General features: G+C 44.5%; 1 protein-coding gene across 12 annotated transcripts in view; it reads left to right on the forward strand.

Moving 5' to 3' along the window:
* Positions 1-1118: 1118 nt before the first annotated feature.
* LOC135090464 (uncharacterized) overlaps positions 1119-16881 on the forward strand; it is a 24599-nt gene continuing 8836 nt past the window's right edge. The window contains exons 1-6 of one of the 12 annotated variants that reach the window (XR_010261922.1): positions 1119-1133; positions 2462-2548; positions 6858-7057; positions 8220-8334; positions 12607-12791; positions 15040-15288. The gene's annotated coding sequence lies outside the window, so the exon portion shown is untranslated. Of the gene's footprint in view, positions 1134-2461; positions 2549-6857; positions 7058-8219; positions 8335-9637; positions 9653-12606; positions 12792-14845; positions 14861-14915; positions 15289-15393; positions 15569-15646; positions 16467-16881 lie in introns of those variants that run through there. The other 11 variants (XR_010261928.1, XR_010261924.1, XR_010261925.1 and 8 more) reach the window with 11 other exon arrangements.

A 16881-nucleotide genomic window follows, 5' to 3' on the forward strand; every position in this document is an offset into this window, starting at 1 on the left:
GACTGACTGACTGACTGACTGACTGACTGACTGACTGACTGACTGACTGACTAGCTGAGTGACTGATTGATTGGCTAGTTGGTTGAATGGCTAGCTGGCTGGTTGAATGGCTGACTGACTGGCTGACTGACTGACTGACTGACTGACTGACTGACTGACTGACTGACTGACTGACTAGCTGAGTGACTGATTGATTGGCTGGTTGGTTGAATGGCTAGCTGGCTGGTTGAATGGCTGACTGACTGACTGACTGACTGACTGACTGACTGACTGAGGCAGAGAGACAGGTAGGTGTTGGCAGGGTTGGTTTGGTTTGGAGTGTTGAGGTTTTATGATATTGTAGAGACAGAGAGGTTCAAAGCTTAATTAGACTTGTATCTTTGAGCCATGAGTCAGTAGAGAGGGAGAAAGAGGCAGACAGGCAGAGAGACAGGAAAAACAGGGAGGAAGAAAAGCTATTTGCACTGTACCTATAGGTCAGTATGGTGTAGAGTTGTATACTTGAATCAAGAGTAAATATAGACGCAGATACGAAGGCGGGCAAGCTGAGAGAGAGGGAAAGAAAGGGTCTGAATGAAAGGGAGGAGTCAGGCCTGCAGAAGGGGAGCTTTTGGTATTGTTTACTGATTAGTGTGATAAAGTGTTGTGTTGTGTTGTGAGGTGCAGAGAAAGAGAGAGAGGCTTGTGTGGTGATATTTCATGTTGATGTACAGCAATATGAAATAGTTCTCAGGAGAGAGAGAGAAAGAGATAGAAATTAGTGACACACACACACACACACACACACACACACACACACACACACACACAGTAATACTCTATAGAAACCTATTTCTTTCCTAATTTGTCTATCTCCATCTTGTTTTTCATTGTAAGTCATTAATGTTTATCTTGTATTGTCTTGGCATTATTAAAACATGAGGTATATTATTATTAGTGGTTGTAGTTTTGTATCACAACATTAACTTATATTAGTTTTGCCTGAAAATCTCTCGTTTTCTAACATTCTCCCATCCTGCAGGCCTGAGTCCAGACCGAGACCCAGAGAAATGTAAACAAACGCACCAGTCAGACTTGATATAGGAGTGAATTTGTTGCTTTTTAAAGCGGCAGTCGGTCTGTACATGTGTGAGGTGGCGAGGGGGTGTCGCCAGGGGGCGGCTAGTAGCGTCTGCCACCAGGGAAATATGTAAAAACATAAAAAAGACGCTTCTCAAGAAAGGTAAGGCCGGTTGCAGCTTTTATTTTTTCTTTATTTCTTTCCATCAGGTTAGGTTTATATTAATTCAGTTAGTTAGGTTTGCTTAAGTCTCTCTCTCTCTCTCTCTCTCTCTCTCTCTCTCTCTCTCTCTCTCTCTCTCTCTCTCTCTCTCTCTCTCTCTCTCTCTCTCTCTCTCTCTCTCTCTCTGTGGTGCTAATGGTGCAGGAAGGCCTTGTCTACCTGCACCATAAGCCACTATACCATGCGTCACTGTACATTTAAACTGTACCCCAAAAACTTAACCTAACTGGCCCTCACTTAAAAAAAAATATATCGTTTTTTTTTCGTGTTCTTAATATTTCAGTGCTACAATACCACATCACTGTACCCTATGATGCTAATGGTGCAGGAAGGCCTTGTCTACCTTCACCATAAGCGACTGTACCATGCGTCACTGTACCTTAAAACTGTACCACAAAAACAACCTAACTGGCCCTCACCTGAAAAAAAATATCTTTTTTTTTTGTGTTTGCTTAATATTTCAGTGCTACAGTACCACAGCACTGTACTCTATGGTGCTAATGGTGCAGGAAGGCCTTGTCTACCTTCACCATAAGCCACTGTACCATGTGTCACTGTACCTTAAATCTGTACCACAAAAACAACCTAACTGGCCCTCACCTGAAAAAAAAATCTCTTTTTTTTTTAACCTAACCTAACCTAACCTAACCTTACCTAACCTAACCTAACCTAACCTAACCTGACCTGACCTGACCTAACCTAACCTAACCCTAACCTAACCTGACCTAACCTAACCTAACCTAACCTAACCTGACCTGACCTAACCTAACCTAACCCTAACCCTAACCCTAACCTAACCTAACCTATCCTAACCCTAACCGAGACATTAAAAATTAGTCACAAGGCAAAAAGACGATTCAAAGTGACTGACATACCAAGCAATTAATTAGTGAAATCAGTCTTTGTTGACTACTCCAAAGCCTTTCAGTTTGTCGACCTCAGTATACTGTTAGGAAAAAGTGCATTATTAAGACATTATTAGTGGTTGTATCACGGTATTTTATAATAGACTTATAACTAGTTTCCCCTGAAAATCTTTCGTTTTCTATCATTCTTTCATTCTACACGCCTGAGCCCTGACAGAGACCCAGAGAAATGTAAACAGGCACGAGTCAGACTTGATATAGGGCTGAATTTGTTGCTTTTCAGAGAGGGGCAGTCGGTCTGTACATGCGTGAGGTGGCGAGAGGCGTGTCCAGGGGGCGGCTAGTAGCGTGTGCCACCGTGGAAATATGTACAGACATAAAGAAGACGCCCTCAAGAAAGGTAAGGCCGGTTCCAGCTTTTATTTTTATTTATTTATTTCCATCCCGGCCTGGGACCGCCCCTTTCCCGAGTCCTGAGGTGTTGGGGGACGGCCCGGGGGTGCTGTGTGCCCGTGAGTGTACCAGGTGCTCAAGCATATACAAAACAAGGAAAGTTTGAAGCATTTTTAGAGGGGCAGTCGGTCTGTACTCGTACATGCGTGTACATTAATTTTGAGGTGTTCCTTGTCATCCCCTGTCACTCCTGCCTGCCTCTGTCACCTCTACCAATCCCTGTCAAGCTCTGCCAAGCCCTTTGTCACCTCTCAAGTAATGAGGTGGCTTGAGATGTGAGATTTTAAACAGAAGCCTTTGCTGTCACCCCTGCCAAGCCCTACCAAACCCTGTCAGCTCCCACCAAGGCCCTCTCAAGCCACCACTCAACCCCCTACCGAGACCTATCAGCTCTATAATCTGAAAAAAGTGCAGTGTCTTAGGAGGGATTGATTAAGTAAACAGTGACTTATGGCCAAAATGGAACTATATGGAGATTAAGTAGAGATTAGAATAGAAGCTGAAATTGAGCAGGATAGTTACAATCACAGACTTCCAACTTGCTACTCCTTGGTGTGAAAGAATCTGCAGGAAATTAAGTACATGGCAACTCCTGTTAGTCCCTCATGTGTTCTTGAAAGCAGACTGACAGATTCAGTGTGTGACATGCTGACGTGGGGGAAGGCTGTCTGGTGGCTGCTCTATGCTGTAGCTAACAAAATGGTTGTGTTTCAAGTGTTGTCATGCCTGGAAAGTCTACAGGTCATCATTACTAGTATAAATGTGTACTACAATGGTGAAATTTAGTGAAAAAATGTGCTGTTTATGTATTGGCAGGGAAAGATTTGTGCTCATCAAGACAATGATAAAAAAAATTTTATATTATTATTATTATTACTATTTTTTTCTTTTACTTGTTTTGCTGTAAGATGAGACTACAATAACTGCCCCTTGATGCCCTATAAGGTACCGCCAAGCACCAAGGGGCGGCCACCACGGTGCACAGTGAAGCACGTCCCAGCATCCCTGTCACCATCTTTTCCCTGCCAATAATTATGCATTACATTTCCCAACTAATTTCATTCTAGTGCAACATTTCTACTACTAATGGTGACCTGTACACTTCCCAGCATGACCAGTACAGCACTTCAAACAAACACAGCCTTTTCTTAGCCACAGCAAGGTGCAGCCACGACAGACAGCCTTCCCTAAGTCAGCATGTCACACTGCATCCATAACACTGAGCTTCCAGGAACACATCTGGGGGACTGATACAAGTTGCTGTGTAGGTCATTTGTCCCAGCAGACTCTTTCACACCAAGCAGGCATGAGGTGGTAGTCTGTGCAGTGCGTCAGTGCTTGGAATTTTGAACCGGTCTTGCTGCATCTATGGCCCAGAGACCAAACAGAGGGCTAGCTGAACCTAACACAAACCAAACAGACGCCCACCAGAACCATACACAGGCCCACAGAACTAACTGACTGGCTGGCCGGCTGACTCGCTGGCTGAGTGACTGACTGACTGACTGACTAACTGGCTGGCTGGCTGGCTTGCTGGCTGGCTTACTAACTGACTGACTGACTGACTGGCTGGCTGAGTGACTGATTGACAGGCTGGTTAGCTAGTTGGGTGGCTAGCTGGTTGGTTGAATGGCTGACTGACTGACTGACTGACTGACTGACTGACTGACTAGCTGAGTGACTGATTGATTGGCTGGTTGGTTGAATGCCTAGCTGGCTGGTTGAATGGCTGACTGACTGACTGACTGACTGACTGACTGACTGACTGACTGACTGACTGACTGACTGACTAACTGACTGACTGACTAGCTGAGTGACTGATTGATTGGCAGGTTTGTCGAATGGCTAGCTGGCTGGTTGAATGGCTAACTTACTGACTGACTGACTGACTGACTGACTGACTGACTGACTGACTAACTGAGTGACTGATTGATTGGCTGGTTGGTTGAATGGCTAGCTGGCTGGTTGAATGGCTGACTGACTGACTGACTGACTGACTTACTGACTGACTGACTGACTAACTGACTAGCTGAGTGACTGATTGATTGGCTGGTTGGTTGAATGGCTGACTGACTGACTGACTGACTGACTGACTGACTGACTGACTGACTGACTGACTGACTGACTGACTAGCTGAGTGACTGATTGATTGGCTAGTTGGTTGAATGGCTAGCTGGCTGGTTGAATGGCTGACTGACTGGCTGACTGACTGACTAACTGACTGACTGACTGACTGACTGACTGACTGACTGACTAGCTGAGTGACTGATTGATTGGCTGGTTGGTTGCATGCCTAGCTGGCTGGTTGAATGGCTGACTGACTGACTGACTGACTGACTGACTGACTGACTGACTGACTGACTGACTGACTGACTGACTAGCTGAGTGACTGATTGATTGGCTGGTTGGTTGAATGGCTAGCTGGCTGGTTGAATGGCTAACTGACTGACTGACTGACTGACTGACTGACTGACTGACTGACTGACTAACTTAGTGACTGATTGATTGGCTGGTTGGTTGAATGGCTAGCTGGCTGGTTGAATGGCTGACTGACTGACTGACTGACTGACTGACTGACTGACTGACTGACTGACTAACTGACTAGCTGAGTGACTGATTGATTGGCTGGTTGGTTGAATGGCTAGCTGGCTGGTTGAATGGCTGACTGACTGACTGACTGACTGACTGACTGACTGACTGACTGACTGAGTGACTGATTGATTGGCTAGTTGGTTGAATGGCTAGCTGGCTGGTTGAATGGCTGACTGACTGGCTGACTGACTGACTGACTGACTGACTGACTGACTGACTGACTGACTGACTAGCTGAGTGACTGATTGATTGGCTGGTTGGTTGAATGCCTAGCTGGCTGGTTGAATGGCTGACTGACTGACTGACTGACTGACTGACTGACTGACTGACTGACTGACTGACTAGCTGAGTGACTGATTTATTGGCTGGTTGGTTGAATGGCTAGCTGGCTGGTTGAATGGCTAACTGACTGACTGACTGACTGACTGACTGACTGACTGACTGACTGACTGACTGACTGACTGACTAACTGAGTGACTGATTGATTGGCTGGTTGGTTGAATGGCTAGCTGGCTGGTTGAATGGCTGACTGACTGACTGACTGACTGACTGACTGACTGACTGACTGACTAACTGACTAGCTGAGTGACTGATTGATTGGCTGGTTGGTTGAATGGCTAGCTGGCTGGTTGAATGGCTGACTGACTGACTGACTGACTGACTGACTGACTGACTGACTGACTGACTGACTAGCTGAGTGACTGATTGATTGGCTAGTTGGTTGAATGGCTAGCTGGCTGGTTGAATGGCTGACTGACTGGCTGACTGACTGACTGACTGACTGACTGACTGACTGACTGACTGACTGACTGACTAGCTGAGTGACTGATTGATTGGCTGGTTGGTTGAATGGCTAGCTGGCTGGTTGAATGGCTGACTGACTGACTGACTGACTGACTGACTGACTGACTGACTGACTGAGGCAGAGAGACAGGTAGGTGTTGGCAGGGTTGGTTTGGTTTGGAGTGTTGAGGTTTTATGATATTGTAGAGACAGAGAGGTTCAAAGCTTAATTAGACTTGTATCTTTGAGCCATGAGTCAGTAGAGAGGGAGAAAGAGGCAGACAGGCAGAGAGACAGGAAAAACAGGGAGGAAGAAAAGCTATTTGCACTGTACCTATAGGTCAGTATGGTGTAGAGTTGTATACTTGAATCAAGAGTAAATATAGACGCAGATACGAAGGCGGGCAAGCTGAGAGAGAGGGAAAGAAAGGGTCTGAATGAAAGGGAGGAGTCAGGCCTGCAGAAGGGGAGCTTTTGGTATTGTTTACTGATTAGTGTGATAAAGTGTTGTGTTGTGTTGTGAGGTGCAGAGAAAGAGAGAGGCTTGTGTGGTGATATTTCATGTTGATGTACAGCAATATGAAATAGTTCTCAGGAGAGAGAGAAAGAGATAGAAATTAGTGACACACACACACACACACACACACACACACACACACACACACACACAGTAATACTCTATAGAAACCTATTTCTTTCCTAATTTGTCTATCTCCATCTTGTTTTTCATTGTAAGTCATTAATGTTTATCTTGTATTGTCTTGGCATTATTAAAACATGAGGTATATTATTATTAGTGGTTGTAGTTTTGTATCACAACAATAACTTATATTAGTTTTGCCTGAAAATCTCTCGTTTTCTAACATTCTCCCATCCTGCAGGCCTGAGTCCAGACCGAGACCCAGAGAAATGTAAACAAACGCACCAGTCAGACTTGATATAGGAGTGAATTTGTTGCTTTTTAAAGCGGCAGTCGGTCTGTACATGTGTGAGGTGGCGAGGGGTGTCGCCAGGGGGCGGCTAGTAGCGTCTGCCACCAGGGAAATATGTAAAAACATAAAAAAGACGCTTCTCAAGAAAGGTAAGGCCGGTTGCAGCTTTTATTTTTTCTTTATTTCTTTCCATCAGGTTAGGTTTATATTAATTCAGTTAGTTAGGTTTGGTTAAGTCTCTCTCTCTCTCTCTCTCTCTCTCTCTCTCTCTCTCTCTCTCTCTCTCTCTCTCTCTCTCTGTGGTGCTAATGGTGCAGGAAGGCCTTGTCTACCTGCACCATAAGCCACTATACCATGCGTCACTGTACATTTAAACTGTACCCCAAAAACTTAACCTAACTGGCCCTCACTTAAAAAAAAATATATCGTTTTTTTTTCGTGTTCTTAATATTTCAGTGCTACAATACCACATCACTGTACCCTATGATGCTAATGGTGCAGGAAGGCCTTGTCTACCTTCACCATAAGCGACTGTACCATGCGTCACTGTACCTTAAAACTGTACCACAAAAACAACCTAACTGGCCCTCACCTGAAAAAAAATATCTTTTTTTTTTGTGTTTGCTTAATATTTCAGTGCTACAGTACCACAGCACTGTACTCTATGGTGCTAATGGTGCAGGAAGGCCTTGTCTACCTTCACCATAAGCCACTGTACCATGTGTCACTGTACCTTAAATCTGTACCACAAAAACAACCTAACTGGCCCTCACCTGAAAAAAAAAATCTCTTTTTTTTTTAACCTAACCTAACCTTACCTAACCTTACCTAACCTAACCTAACCTAACCTAACCTGACCTGACCTGACCTAACCTAACCTAACCCTAACCTAACCTGACCTAACCTAACCCTAACCTAACCTAACCTGACCTGACCTAACCTAACCTAACCCTAACCTAACCTAACCTATCCTAACCTAACCGAGACATTAAAAATTAGTCACAAGGCAAAAAGACGATTCAAAGTGACTGACATACCAAGCAATTAATTAGTGAAATCAGTCTTTGTTGACTACTCCAAAGCCTTTCAGTTTGTCGACCTCAGTATACTGTTAGGAAAAAGTGCATTATTAAGACATTATTAGTGGTTGTATCACGGTATTTTATAATAGACTTATAACTAGTTTCCCCTGAAAATCTTTCGTTTTCTATCATTCTTTCATTCTACACGCCTGAGCCCTGACAGAGACCCAGAGAAATGTAAACAGGCACGAGTCAGACTTGATATAGGGCTGAATTTGTTGCTTTTCAGAGAGGGGCAGTCGGTCTGTACATGCGTGAGGTGGCGAGAGGCGTGTCCAGGGGACGGCTAGTAGCGTGTGCCACCGTGGAAATATGTACAGACAAAGAAGACGCCCTCAAGAAAGGTAAGGCCGGTTCCAGCTTTTATTTTTATTTATTTATTTCCATCCCGGCCTGGGACCCCCCTTTCCCGAGTCCTGAGGTGTTGGGGGACGGCCCGGGGGTGCTGTGTGCCCGTGAGTGTACCAGGTGCTCAAGCTTATACAAAACAAGGAAAGTTTGAAGCATTTTTAGAGGGGCAGTCGGTCTGTACATGCGTGTACTCGTACATTAATTTTGAGGTGTTCCTTGTCATCCCCTGTCACTCCTGCCTGCCTCTGTCACCTCTACCAATCCCTGTCAAGCTCTGCCAAGCCCTTTGTCACCTCTCAAGTAATGAGGTGGCTTGAGATGTGAGATTTTAAACAGAAGCCTTTGCTGTCACCCCTGCCAAACCCTACCAAACCCTGTCAGCCCCCACCAAGGCCCTCTCAAGCCACCACTCAACCCCCTACCGAGACCTATCAGCTCTATAATCTGAAAAAAGTGCAGTGTCTTAGGAGGGATTGATTAAGTAAACAGTGACTTATGGCCAAAATGGAACTATATGGAGATTAAGTAGAGATTAGAATAGAAGCTGAAATTGAGCAGGATAGTTACAATCACAGACTTCCAACTTGCTACTCCTTGGTGTGAAAGAATCTGCAGGAAATTAAGTACATGGCAACTCCTGTTAGTCCCTCATGTGTTCTTGAAAGCAGACTGACAGATTCAGTGTGTGACATGCTGACGTGGGGGAAGGCTGTCTGGTGGCTGCTCTATGCTGTAGCTAACAAAATGGTTGTGTTTCAAGTGTTGTCATGCCTGGAAAGTCTACAGGTCATCATTACTAGTATAAATGTGTACTACAATGGTGAAATTTAGTGAAAAAATGTGCTGTTTATGTATTGGCAGGGAAAGATTTGTGCTCATCAAGACAATGATAAAAATTTTTTTTTATTATTATTATTATTACTATTTTTTTATCTTTTACTTGTTTTGCTGTAAGATGAGACTACAATAACTGCCCCTTGATGCCCTATAAGGTACCGCCAAGCACCAAGGGGCGGCCACCACGGTGTACAGTGAAGCACGTCCCAGCATCCCTGTCACCATCTTTTCCCTGCCAATAATTATGCATTACATTTCCCAACTAATTTCATTCTAGTGCAACATTTCTACTACTAATGGTGGCCTGTACACTTCCCAGCATGACCAGTACAGCACTTCAAACAAACACAGCCTTTTCTTAGCCACAGCAAGGTGCAGCCACGACAGACAGCCTTCCCTAAGTCAGCATGTCACACTGCATCCATAACACTGAGCTTCCAGGAACACATCTGGGGGACTGATACAAGTTGCTGTGTAGGTCATTTGTCCCAGCAGACTCTTTCACACCAAGCAGGCATGAGGTGGTAGTCTGTGCAGTGCGTCAGTGCTTGGAATTTTGAACCGGTCTTGCTGCATCTATGGCCCAGAGACCAAACAGAGGGCTAGCTGAACCTAACACAAACCAAACAGAGGCACACCAGAACCATACACAGGCCCACAGAACTAACTGACTGGCTGGCCGGCTGACTCGCTGGCTGAGTGACTGACTGACTGACTGACTGACTGGCTGGCTGGCTGGCTGGCTTGCTGGCTGGCTTACTAACTGACTGACTGACTGACTGGCTGGCTGAGTGACTGATTGACTGGCTGGTTAGCTAGTTGGGTGGCTAGCTGGTTGGTTTGAATGGCTGACTGACTGACTGACTGACTGACTGACTGACTGACTGACTAGCTGAGTGACTGATTGATTAGCTGGTTGGTTGAATGCCTAGCTGGCTGGTTGAATGGCTGACTGACTGACTGACTGACTGACTGACTGACTGACTAACTGACTGACTGACTAACTGACTGACTGACTGACTAGCTGAGTGACTGATTGATTGGCTGGTTTGTCGAATGGCTAGCTGGCTGGTTGAATGGCTAACTGACTGACTGACTGACTGACTGACTGACTGACTGACTGACTGACTGACTGACTGACTAACTGAGTGACTGATTGATTGGCTGGTTGGTTGAATGGCTAGCTGGCTGGTTGAATGGCTGACTGACTGACTGACTGACTGACTTACTGACTGACTGACTGACTAACTGACTAGCTGAGTGACTGATTGATTGGCTGGTTGGTTGAATGGCTAGCTGGCTGGTTGAATGGCTGACTGACTGACTGACTGACTGACTGACTGACTGACTGACTGACTAGCTGAGTGACTGATTGATTGGCTTGTTGGTTGAATGGCTAGCTGGCTGGTTGAATGGCTGACTGACTGGCTGACTGACTGACTAACTGACTGACTGACTGACTGACTGACTGACTGACTGACTGACTGACTGACTAGCTGAGTGACTGATTGATTGGCTGGTTGGTTGAATGCCTAGCTGGCTTGTTGAATGGCTGACTGACTGACTGACTGACTGACTGACTGACTGACTGACTGACTGACTAGCTGAGTGACTGATTGATTGGCTGGTTGGTTGAATGGCTAGCTGGCTGGTTGAATGGCTAACTGACTGACTGACTGACTGACTGACTGACTGACTGACTGACTGACTGACTGACTAACTGAGTGACTGATTGATTGGCTGGTTGGTTGAATGGCTAGCTGGCTGGTTGAATGGCTGACTGACTGACTGACTGACTGACTGACTGACTGACTGACTGACTGACTGACTGACTGACTGACTAACTGACTAGCTGAGTGACTGATTGATTGGCTGGTTGGTTGAATGGCTAGCTGGCTGGTTGAATGGCTGACTGACTGACTGACTGACTGACTGACTGACTGACTGACTGACTGACTGAGTGACTGATTGATTGGCTAGTTGGTTGAATGGCTAGCTGGCTGGTTGAATGGCTGACTGACTGGCTGACTGACTGACTGACTGACTGACTGACTGACTGACTGACTGACTGACTAGCTGAGTGACTGATTGATTGGCTGGTTGGTTGAATGCCTAGCTGGCTGGTTGAATGGCTGACTGACTGACTGACTGACTGACTGACTGACTGACTGACTGACTGACTGACTAGCTGAGTGACTGATTGATTGGCTGGTTGGTTGAATGGCTAGCTGGCTGGTTGAATGGCTAACTGACTGACTGACTGACTGACTGACTGACTGACTGACTGACTGACTGACTGACTGACTCACTGACTGACTAACTGAGTGACTGATTGATTGGCTGGTTGGTTGAATGGCTAGCTGGCTGGTTGAATGGCTGACTGACTGACTGACTGACTGACTGACTGACTGACTGACTGACTGACTGACTGACTGACTAACTGACTAGCTGAGTGACTGATTGATTGGCTGGTTGGTTGAATGGCTAGCTGGCTGGTTGAATGGCTGACTGACTGACTGACTGACTGACTGACTGACTGACTGACTGACTGACTGACTGACTGACTAGCTGAGTGACTGATTGATTGGCTAGTTGGTTGAATGGCTAGCTGGCTGGTTGAATGGCTGACTGACTGGCTGACTGACTGACTGACTGACTGACTGACTGACTGACTGACTGACTGACTGACTAGCTGAGTGACTGATTGATTGGCTGGTTGGTTGAATGGCTAGCTGGCTGGTTGAATGGCTGACTGACTGACTGACTGACTGACTGACTGACTGACTGACTGAGGCAGAGAGACAGGTAGGTGTTGGCAGGGTTGGTTTGGTTTGGAGTGTTGAGGTTTTATGATATTGTAGAGACAGAGAGGTTCAAAGCTTAATTAGACTTGTATCTTTGAGCCATGAGTCAGTAGAGAGGGAGAAAGAGGCAGACAGGCAGAGAGACAGGAAAAACAGGGAGGAAGAAAAGCTATTTGCACTGTACCTATAGGTCAGTATGGTGTAGAGTTGTATACTTGAATCAAGAGTAAATATAGACGCAGATACGAAGGCGGGCAAGCTGAGAGAGAGGGAAAGAAAGGGTCTGAATGAAAGGGAGGAGTCAGGCCTGCAGAAGGGGAGCTTTTGGTATTGTTTACTGATTAGTGTGATAAAGTTTTGTGTTGTGTTGTGAGGTGCAGAGAAAGAGAGAGAGGCTTGTGTGGTGATATTTCATGTTGATGTACAGCAATATGAAATAGTTCTCAGGAGAGAGAGAAAGAGATAGAAATTAGTGACACACACACACACACACACACACACACACACACACACACACACAGTAATACTCTACGAGTATAGAAACCTATTTCTTTCCTAATTTGTCTATCTCCATCTTGTTTTTCATTGTAAGTCATTAATGTTTATCTTGTATTGTCTTGGCAGATGTGGTGAAGACAGTGTTATGCACCACCACACCACCATTACACTTCCTGTCTTGCTTGGTGAATGAACAGAGCACCACTAACATCACATCATTGCATCACCACATCACCACACCACCACCTCCTGTCCTGCCCCAGTGAAATAGAACATCACCACCACATCACCACATCAAGAGTCAGTGATTGGTGAGTACAGCAATTAGTATTTATATGCATGTAGTGTACTGTAATCTTGTTCATGTATGTACTCGTATGTTGTGTGGACACAACCTTCCTGGCACACACTGACTTCACTTGACCTCATCTCACCAGGACACAAAGAACACACCTGACCTGTCATCATTCCTGACATACACTCACCCACCCAGACTTCACTACACACACACACACACACACACACACACACACACACACACACACACATTATTATTATTATTGTTATTATTATTATTATTATTATTATTATTATTATTATTATTATTATTATTATTATTATATTTCTCTTCTCTCTCTATAATTATTTATTTATTTATTCATCCGTTTCTTTATTTTGATGAAAAGAAATTATTAACATATGAGGCGCGCGGTACAACAACGACGTACGTACAACAACGACGTAACCGTGTTTTTGCCTGCTCCGTGTGGTAGAAGGGTGTAAAAGTCTCGTGGTGATGTCGGCCAAGTCATATTCGACCATCTAAGCACCTGTACTAAGGCTCAAAGTCGAGCGTAGTGCGGAGAAAATTTCTCTGGACTAACATCTCGAAAGCGGTACAACAACGACGCAACCTGCTCCTCCCAGCCTCACGTGCGTATGGCCAATCAGCGGCGCGGTTGCAGCCGCCCGGCGCGGGCGAGCCAATCACAGCACCGCTGCCATGTTTACCAGCGCCGTTGCCATGGTGACAACACACTCACCATGTGCTCATCCACTCTGCCCTTTAACACGCCCGAGCACAGACGCACGCTACCTTTCTCGTGACTCTTTACGCAACTATGGCTACTAGAGTGCAGACGAAAGTGTCACAGCATCCTGCTGTGGCCACCAGCCTTACGTAAGTTTTTTAAATCCCCAGTCAACCCGACTTAGTGGGTTGAAGGGGGATTTAAAGGTTGGTAAATCCGCTAAGGGCATTGCCAGGATCAAACAGACGTATCCTGGTAATCAACTTAACTGTCTCAAGCCAGTGTAAAGGATGAGAGCCAACTATATTCATTGAATACAAAAAAAAAAAAAAAAAATTCGTTTCTTCATAATGTTCTTGACATAGCGGCTTTCCATTAATACTTACCAGAATGCATGCACAAACATAAAATTATCAGCATTACACACTGTTAGTCATAGCAGGACGTCAAAGTTATGGTAGGAGTAATAACGTGCCGGTAATGAGTAAGTTTTATTTTTTACGCTCGGAAAAAAATTCATAAAAAATTTATTTATGTACCAATCTTCATGAAACTTTCACTTAATACTATGTGTACTAGGCTCTAACACATTATTAACAAATGAAAACAATATCGGGAAAAAAAATTATTACCTACGGTATACGCGTTAATTAACGCGTAAGTCATCCACCCAAAATCGTCACCTATCACTTCGAAACCTACATCCCCAAACAGAACTACCCAAGACCTTTCAAATGATGTATAATACTTACTTATTTAAGGGTATCCTTTTGTGCGCAATCAGTGTTTAACTTTGAGCGCGTTTTTCTCGAAACTTCCATTTCTCGGTTACGTCGTTGTTGCGCCGCGCGCCTCATATATCAATTTAATCTCTCTCTCTCTCTCTCTCTCTCTCTCTCTCTCTCTCTCTCTCTCTCTCTCTCTCTCTCTCTCTCTGAATCTGTTTCTCATTTTTCAGAACAGATTCTTTTCCATCTAATTATGAAACCTAACTCTCTCTCTCTCTCTCTCTCTCTCCTCTCTCTCTCTCTCTCTCTCTCTCTCTCTCTCTCTCTCTCTCTCTCTCTAATGAACCCTCCAGTTTTTTTTTTTTTTTTTATAATACGAGTGTAAATATTTTGCATGGTGGCTTCACAATGCCGCAGTGCCACTGAAAAAATATTATGATGTTTTTTGAGTGGCGAACAGTCTGGGTTTTTTTTTTCTTAATTGAATGAGTGAAAGACTCTGATTCTTTATGTACGTGTGTGTGGCTGAATATGTGTATGTGTGTGTGTGTCTATGTGTGTTTGTGTACAGGCCTCTTCTCTAGTGTCACAATGCCATAAGTGATGGTGCTTCGTGTGCAGGTGTGTATTACGTGTATAAGGTGTGTGAGTGCGTACAGTGCCACATAGAGCCCTACAGTGCCAGACCAGGGGAGTGAAACAAATCTGGCATCTTCGTAGTGACGTCATGGCGCGCGCGCGCGCAGCTACTCGGTTCATTCCAGTGATCGAAAAGTATAATAGCGAATCTTGTCTCCCAGCCTGCAGCCAGCCCTAGCCTGACCCGCCAGACATGTGTCCCAGGCCTTCCCCTAGCCTGTAGAGCCATGTAAGCCTGCAGGTCAAGGTCAGGTAAAAAAAAAAACAGGCCGTAACGTAAAAGATCAAGACATTTACGAAGACTGTCTTTGATGGGCTCAGGTCCTCCGTGCAGACCACCAACAAGCAAGAGATTGACGAAATACAGGTTGTGAAGACGCTGCAAGCTGATGCCTTCAGAGATCGCGAAGGTAATAGTCACACATGCTCACCCTGCACTTATCACCCTGATAGTCCAAGATAGTAGTGACATTAGTGGTTCTTCAATGTCCGCCTCCCTCTCTCCCTCTCTCTCTCTCTCTCTCCGCTGCCTGTCACCAACTTGGCCCTCTCTTCATTCGTTTTTTTTTCAGTTTTCTTATCTCCTGCGCTTATTATTACCGCCATACTGCGTGTATAGATAGTTTATACACCCATACATCTGCCATGAATGTATTACCGTGATAGTCCAAGCTGTCAGTGAGATTGATAGTACGTGTTTGGACCCCTCTCCCCACCATCCGACACCAAACAACCGCCTTGTCGCTAACATTTTTTCCTTATTTCTTCCCTGATACGCTTATTTATACATCTATACTGCGTTCATACATAGATTATACATTGATACATGTACCCTGAGTTCCTGTGCATGTAAAAATGTGTCTATAGTACGAAAAATAACAAGATAATTTTTCCATATTTTTCCTTCCTTTCCCCGCCCTCACCAAAACATCGGTGCCCTTCTTTTTTTCATTGTTTCTTCTCATTCACGCCCATAGGTGAATTATTCATTTACACATCTACTATTCACATCCCAGCCCGATAATCCTAGTCTGTAGTTAAATAAGATACTTTGTGTTAGTCAGCGTCACCTATGCCTGCATCTCCATCCCCTCCCTCTCTGTCATCCCAGACTGACAATATTAATTTCTCCTCACCTACGCTTATTTATATGCCAATATACTGTTCATACATATTTCATACATACATACATGTCATGTTTCTCTGTATATATAGATTTCTACCTGTAATGATAAAAGTATAAATGTATGCCTTGGGTCTGGCAGGTAAATGAATCTTCAGTTTGTTTTCTTAATTTCTTCATGTCACTATACCACAGCACTGTACCCTATGGTGCTAGTGGTGCAGGAAGGCCTTGTCTACCTACACCATAAACCACTGTACCATGCATCACTGTAACTTTAAACTGTAGCACAAAAACTTAACCTAACTGTGATGTTCCTAGACCTCCTAAACGATTTCCAAGAGTGGTGAATCAACTTGCAAGACTCCCACTGTTGCAGTACCATGTCAGTGTACATTGTGGTGTTAATGGTGCAGTACAAGGGCCTGGCAGTGTACCATGTGCCATAGTACCTCAAAAACACCTGTAAGACTGTTTTTCTTCTTTTCCTCTGATATATTTGTTTATTTATTTATTTATTACAATTTTTTATCTATTGTTTTGGTTTGCTTCAGAATCCTGAATCATGTGTTTTTTTTTTTCTATTTATTTTTATTATTTTATTTATTTATTTCTATATAATTAGATTTGGTTAGGTTAGTTCGGCTGAGTTAGGTTGGCTTCAGTTCATCAAAGTTAGGTCAGGTTAGGTTACGTCAGGTCAGGTTAGTCTAGAATAATTTACGTTAGGTTAAGTAGGTTACGTTAGGTTAGGTTAAGTTAGCTTACATTAGGTTAGGTCAGGTCAGGTTAGGTTAGGTTAGGTTAGGTCATCCCCTGTCAGTCCTGCCTGCCCCTGTCACCTCTACCAATCCCTGTCAAGCTCTGCCAAGCCCTTTGT

The sequence above is a fragment of the Scylla paramamosain genome, chromosome 35 (genome assembly GCF_035594125.1).
Source record: "Scylla paramamosain isolate STU-SP2022 chromosome 35, ASM3559412v1, whole genome shotgun sequence".
Classification (NCBI taxonomy): Eukaryota; Metazoa; Arthropoda; class Malacostraca; order Decapoda; family Portunidae; genus Scylla; species Scylla paramamosain.